This window comes from Gossypium arboreum, chromosome 6 (genome assembly GCF_025698485.1).
Source record: "Gossypium arboreum isolate Shixiya-1 chromosome 6, ASM2569848v2, whole genome shotgun sequence".
Classification (NCBI taxonomy): domain Eukaryota; kingdom Viridiplantae; phylum Streptophyta; class Magnoliopsida; order Malvales; family Malvaceae; genus Gossypium; species Gossypium arboreum.
This window is the reverse complement of record NC_069075.1, coordinates 10,142,863-10,150,066: the sequence shown is the minus strand read 5'-3', so window position 1 is coordinate 10,150,066 and position 7,204 is coordinate 10,142,863. Positions and strand designations below refer to the sequence as shown.

Below are 7,204 nucleotides of genomic sequence, written 5' to 3'. Positions count from 1 at the left end.
TAAAAGTTTCTAGTATGAAATTGTTTTGAAATATTAATTAGGAGGTCTTAAATAGAAATTTTACCAATTTCTAAGTCTATGGACAAAAATTGGACATGGATGGAATTTTTGGAAAGTTTAGTAGTAAGGGCATTTTGGTCATTTAGGGGTAAAATGAATTAAAATACAAAATTAAAAGCCAATTTTGCTCATCTTCAACCCCATGGCCGAATATAGCAAGGAGAAACCATGGCTAGGGTTTTTCAAGCTTCCAAGCTCGATTGTAAGTCAGTTCTAGCCTCGTTTTTAATTATTTTTACGTTTTTGGAGTCCCGGTAGCTCAATTAAGCTTATGCTAGCAATAATTTAACCTAGGGTTTATATTTGGAAAAATACCCATAGGTGAAATTTGTGTATTTTGGTGTTTTATGATAGAATATGAGGTTTTAAATTATGTTAGACAACTTGTGCTACTCGGTTTTAAGCGAAAACTAGCAAAAGGGCTAAATCGGTAAAAATACCTAATAGTCATAAGTACATGTTAGAGTGAGAACTTGATGTTGCCATAGAAGGGAAAAATGATCAGCATGTCATAAAACATAAGAAAATAGGCTGAAGTTTAATTTACGAGCTTTGGGGCAAAAGTGTAAATATGCAAAAGTTTAGGGGCAAAATTGTAATTTTTCCAAAATATGATTTTGGGTCAATTTGAATAATGTGAGTCCTAATTAGACTATATTTTAAATGATAGAGCAAGGAAAACTGAAATTCGGGCTAAAATGGAAAAATACCAAGTTGTGGACGAAATGGTAAAAGTAGCCATTTTCGCATACGAGGTAAGTTCATGTGTAAATAATGTAGCATAATTGTTATTTTTAAGTTATTGATGTTAATTATATGATATGCTGATTTTTTTATCGTGAAATATTATGCTTTGTGGTTAATGTTGAGTAATATGCAAATTATGTTTACTACTTGATAAATATGAATTGCTACCGAGTATCAGTTCCGATATTCCATGGAAGACGGCAATGTGAGATCGAGGAAAAAAGCCCGTTTGAACCTTAGGAATAGATTAGGATAAAAGTGACATGTCAGTAGGATGGTTGAGCATCAGAACTCGTTGAGTTGAGTCCGAGTTCACTTATGGATGTGAATGTCCGAACTCGTTGAGTTGAGTCCGAGTTCGAGAGATGTAACTAGGCATCCGAGATCGTTGAGTTGAGTCCGAGTTCACTTATGGATGCGAACACCTGAGCTCGTTAAGTTGAGTCCGAGTTCACTTATGGGCGGGTTACATGGTAGCTTGGCTACATATGTGGCACTTATGTGCAAACTTTCCATGTATCCGAATTATATTCCGATGTGTTCAACGGGTAAAGTTCTACTCAAATGGAGGAATACTCAAGATGAAAGGGACGTATTGGTAAGTGTTGTGAAATGGATACTTTGAACAGGTATATACTTAACCCTCGGGTTGAAAACTCGATATAACAACAATATGGTAAGATGACAAATGAAAATGTGATATGAATGTCTTAGTGATGATTATGCAAATGATGTTTTATGTTTGCTTATATGGTTATGTTACTTGCTATTTGCATGTGAACTTACTAAGCATTTATGCTTACTCCCTCCTCTTTATTTACTGTAGTTTTGAACAAGCCAGCTCGGGAATCGGGACGGGTCGAAGGTTCGATCACACTATCCAAAGGACTTTCATCTGGGTAAATGGCTTGTAAAACTTAAGTATGGCATGTATAGCAATATATTTATTTTGTGTAAATAATTTTATAATATGGCCATGATTGGTTGAGAAAATGTTTGATATTGATAAGTCATGGTGATGGTTAAATTTAGATCATGTTTGATATCATGGAAGTTTAATAGGTTATCTAGTTCATAATAACTCATGAAAAGATGAAATTTGCCTTAAAATAGAATATTGCTGCAGCAATGACATGAATTTGAAAAATCACTAAAAATAGTATAAATGGAATTAAATGATGAGCAAGTTATGAAATTGAAGCTTAATGAGTCTATTTTCATATGGATAAAAAAAACATGCATATAAATTATACTTTATGAGATATTTGAAACCTTGTGAAACAGGGCCAGAGTGATTTCTGGATCCTCTGTTATGAATTTAAAAATTCATAATAAATTGTAAAACAATAATTAGAAGTCATTCTTTATATTTACAGATTCCTTATCGAGTCTAGTTTTAACAGAAATAAACCTCATAGTCATTGAAATTCTGTATAGAGAGATATCTGATTTGTAATACACAGATGTCAGAGCAGTCAAACCCCAAAATAGGGGAGACTTTAACTAATAAACTGTACTAATTGGCCCAATCAAAAATTCTATAAAAAAATTGGTAAATAGATATATGAGTCTATATTTATAGAAAATTTACGGATCTTGATTTTGAGTTTCATAACTCGAGATATGATTTTTCTTGTAACTGTGACACGAGTAGCTAGAAAGCTGTGAATGTAGAAACAAAAGATTTGAAGTTCTTAATTTGATAAATTATGTTCGGTAACTCCTCAAGCTCGACTCTGGCGATGGTTTCGGGCGTGGGGGCGTTACATTTGGTGGTATCAGAGTAGGTTTAGTCGGTTCTCGGACTAACCTAGCATGTGTAAAAGTTTAGCTATACATGCCACTGATCTGTGATAGTGTGATGTCTTCCGACGCGTATGAGTACCGTCTTATTTAGACAGGGTACTCTCCAACCAAGCTGCGCCAACCATGTTCAATGTTATGTGAAGGTATTTGAGTAAAATTATGATTATGATAAGTCTCGGTTTAGAAAAGTATGAATAAAAATTTATGATACATATGTGATAAATATTCATATTTGCTTAATGCTTATATGATGTAGTGTATATGGCTTACTTGATAAGATGAACGGAATAAATAGAAAGTAGTAGAGGTATGAATAAAAGTCTAATATTATGATACGAATGAAAATGTCCTTGTCTTTATTTGGATGTCGAATGTTGATGAATGCTAATGATATATAATTTTATAAGATAAAGGATTATAATGAAATGAACTTATCTATGTTAAATTGTTGGACCTGAATTATATGATTGTAATGATATGTACATGATGATGCACGAAATGAAAGTTGTGATTGTGATGCAAATATCTATGTTTGTTTGGCCTTATATGATGTCATGGGCATGAATTAATTTAATTAAATGAATGGATAAGTAAAGCTATCTAGAAAACATAGAATGTATGCATAAGTATATTGTCTAAATGGGACAATAGGAAAATTGGTGTAAGCCAACATGAATGTTGCATTGCTGAATGAATGACATGATTTTGATGATGTTGCTATGATGATGGAAGTTGTGTCATATGTGTATGTATAAGAAAGTCGAGTCGAGGTCCTACAACCCTCCCCTTACAAGTGGTACTTATAATGGAATTTCATGAGATTTGTATTGAATAAGTTTCCGGTTGAGAACCCAAAAGTTCAATGATAGAATAATTATAAGTATGATCGAGATTGAAAATGAGCTGATAAGTAAAGTCGAGTCGATAAAGTATCGGATTGATATAAAGATTATTGGAATTATGCCTTTGTCCCGAGTTAGAGAAGGAATTCTCTTTGGTAAATCGAATTACTCGGTGCAAGGTCGAGAAAAGTGTAAATCGAAATTTATTCGAACCCACCTTCTTTAGTGAATGGTTTAATATGAAATTTGTGATGGCAGAACTAGTTGGGGAAATGATATTTGAAATGTGAACAATCTGAGTGTGACAGTTATGACTAGACAGATTTAGCAGTCTCTTTTGAGATGTTCTATGTGTTTACCCGTTCTCAGAAATATTTCTATAGCTATTGATCTTCTGAAGAAATTCTTGTTATATGGGAATGTCTTCTAATTCTGGTGTTGGATGAAAGCATTGGTAGTCTGACTGGTTTATAATTTATATTGCTCTATTTCATCGAGTATTCTATTCCATTTAAATCGATAAGAATTGATGAGAGAATACATATGATATTATGATTCTGCTTCTTCTACTTGATGCTTCATCGATATATATGTATGGGAAGATATATTGTTCTTGTTATATTTGATTCCAGTGGGATTAAATGATGTTTTCTTTTGGACTTTCTTTCTTTGAAGAATTATCGGGGTATTTTGTATTTTCTCTATGAGTTTGGTTTTCGATTCTCCGACATAGTATCGTATCTTGGATTTCTTTATTCGGTTTCCTTGTTATCTTTGTTCCATAATTTGTCAATTACGACTCGTGTTCGAAGTACGTTCTTCAGCTCGTGCTAATCATGTCAAATATGACTATACTTTTAATTTGATCTTGGTAATGTGGTGATTTTAGTCTTGAGATTTTTTTTCTAATTTCTGTGTAAGGATTTGACATCAGTAAAGGCATAAGTGATAAAAGCGCGAGTTTCAGTCGGTATGGTGAATTATCTATTTGAAAGATTTCATGTGACAATTATTTCAAGATTATTTTTCCCAAGTCTGATAATAGAATTTCATTTTGTACGGATAAAAGAGTAAATAGTCTGAACGAGAAGTGTATATTTATTGGAAAGAGTTGGATATTAGTTAAAATCACTACGAATGATAAGGTTTTCGTCTTGTGAAAGCTGAAAAGTTTATTACATGTTGACAAAGTTTGGATAGATGAGAATATTGGTAACCGAAACGTCTGAACTAGACTAGTCTACATTGAGTAAAGACTTCCTGACTTTCAGTAATATACTGTTGTATGAATTGTGATGTGTTTCAAGACAGTGAGGAAATGTGATAGTTTAGAGCATTCAATGTTACATAAAATCGGAGTTGTTAAAGGGGTTAAAGCCAAACATTGGGATCTATCAAAATTATCCTTGCCAGTGTGGATATTGGGATGGAAATGAGAAGGATTATTCTTGAGGCCATATCAGAATTATTTCCATGGCGGAAAGAGGAAAATGTGATGTATCCTATTGTTAAATGTTTGGCGAGATCTATAAATCATATCGGTATCGAATAAATTCCTACTCATCAGATTCATGGAATTTCAGGCCTTTTTGATTGTTTAATTTCTTGGAATTCTAGTCTCCATTAACCAAATTGAGATCTGGTTTTATGTCAAGATGACAAGGGAAACTGAGAAGGGTTAAAAATTTAAGAACAGTTGAGAGTTGAGACTGTAAGCTTTCAGATCATATGAGAAATTAAAGAGATGTATTGGAGGCACCGCCTGAGTGAAAGTTCTTCAGCACCGAATATGAAATTGAGGAATCTAAGTAAAGACCACTTTTCTGGTAAGATTTTCGGGGACGAAAATCCCTAAAGGGGGGAGAGTTGTAATATCCTGATTTTGGGCCTAGTCGGAATAGCGGTTTCGTGACCACAAAATCCGAGATAGAAATAATTATTTTATGATTATTTTAAGGTCTATGATATGATTGCATGATTGTGTGAAAATTTCGTGAAGAAATTTTATGTATAAAGTGCTTAAATTGAAATTAGGGACTAAATCGAATAATTTGTAAAACTTGCATTCTAGAAGTTTCTAGTATAAAATTGTTTTGAAATATTAATTAGGAGGTCTTAAATAGAAATTTTACCAATTTCTAAGTCTATGGACAAAAATTGGACATGGATGGAATTTTTGGAAAGTTTAGTAGTAAGGGCATTTTGGTCATTTAGGGGTAAAATGAATTAAAATACAAAATTAAAAGCCAATTTTGCTCATCTTCAACCCCATGGCCGAATATAGCAAGGATAAACCATGGCTAGGGTTTTTCAAGCGTCCAAGCTCGATTTTAAGTCCGTTCTAGCCTCGTTTTTAATTATTTTTACGTTTTTGGAGTCTCGGTAGCTCGATTAAGCTTATGCTAGCAATAATTTAACCTAGGGTTTATATTTGGAAAAATACCCATAGGTGAAATTTGTGTATTTTGGTGTTTTATGATAGAATATGAGGTTTTGAATTATGTTAGACAACTTGTGCTACTCGGTTTTAAGCGAAAACTAGCAAAAGGGCTTAATCGGTAAAAATACCTAATAGTCATAAGTACATGTTAGAGTGAGAATTTGATGTTGCCATAGAAGGGAAAAATGATCATCATGTCATAAAACATAAGAAAATAGGCTGAAGTTTAATTTACGAGCTTTGGGGAAAAAGTGTAAATATGCAAAAGTTTAGGGGCAAAATTGTAATTTTTCCAAAATATGATTTTGGGTCAATTTGAATAATGTGAGTCCTAATTAGACTATATTTTAAATGATAGAGCAAGGAAAACTGAAATTCGGGCTAAAATGGAAAAATACCAAGTTGTGGACGAAATGGTAAAAGTAGCCATTTTCGCATACGAGGTAAGTTCATGTGTAAATAATGTAGCATAATTATTATTTTTAAGTTATTGATGTTAATTATATGATATGCTGATTTTTTTTATCGTGAAATATTATGCTTTGTGGTTAATGTTGAGTAATATGCAAATTATGTTTACTACTTGATAAATATGAATTGCTACCGAGTATCGGTTCCGATATTCCATGGAAGACGGCAATGTGAGATCGAGGAAAAAAGCCCGTTTGAACCTTAGGAATAGATTAGGATATAAGTGACATGTCAGTAGGATGGTTGAGCATCAAAACTCGTTGAGTTGAGTCCGAGTTCACTTATGGATACGAATGTCCGAACTCGTTGAGTTGAGTCCGAGTTCGAGAGATGTAACTAGGCATCCGAGCTCGTTGAGTTGAGTCCGAGTTCACTTATGGATGCGAACACCCGAGCTCGTTAAGTTGAGTCCGAGTTCACTTATGGGCGGGTTACATGGTAGCTTGGCTACATATGTGCCACTTATGTGCAAACTTTCCATGTATCCGAATTATATTCCGATGTGTTCAACGGGTAAAGTTCAACTCAAATGGAGGAAAACTCAAGATGAAAGGGACGTATTGGTAAGTGCTGTGAAATGGATACTTTGAACAGTTATGTAATTAACCCTCGGGTTGAAAACTCGATATAACAACAATATGGTAAGATGATAAATGAAAATGTGATATGAATGTCTTGGTGATGATTATGCAAATGATGTTTTATGTTTGCTTATATGGTTATGTTACTTGCTATTTGCATGTGAACTTACTAAGCATTTATGCTTACTCCCTCCTCTTTATTTACTGTAGTTTTGAACAAGCCAGCTCGGGAATCGGGACGGTCAAGGTTCGATCAC

At 33.5% G+C, this 7,204-nt stretch overlaps 1 long non-coding RNA gene across 1 annotated transcript; it reads left to right on the top strand.

Annotated features, from left to right (window-relative positions):
- Window positions 1–201: 201 nt before the first annotated feature.
- LOC128293968 (uncharacterized) lies at window positions 202–1,852 on the top strand. The gene is made up of 3 exons (XR_008284129.1): window positions 202–262; window positions 731–815; window positions 1,634–1,852. It is a non-coding gene; the product is annotated as an uncharacterized LOC128293968 (long non-coding RNA).
- The last annotated feature ends 5,352 nt before the right edge of the window (window positions 1,853–7,204 follow it).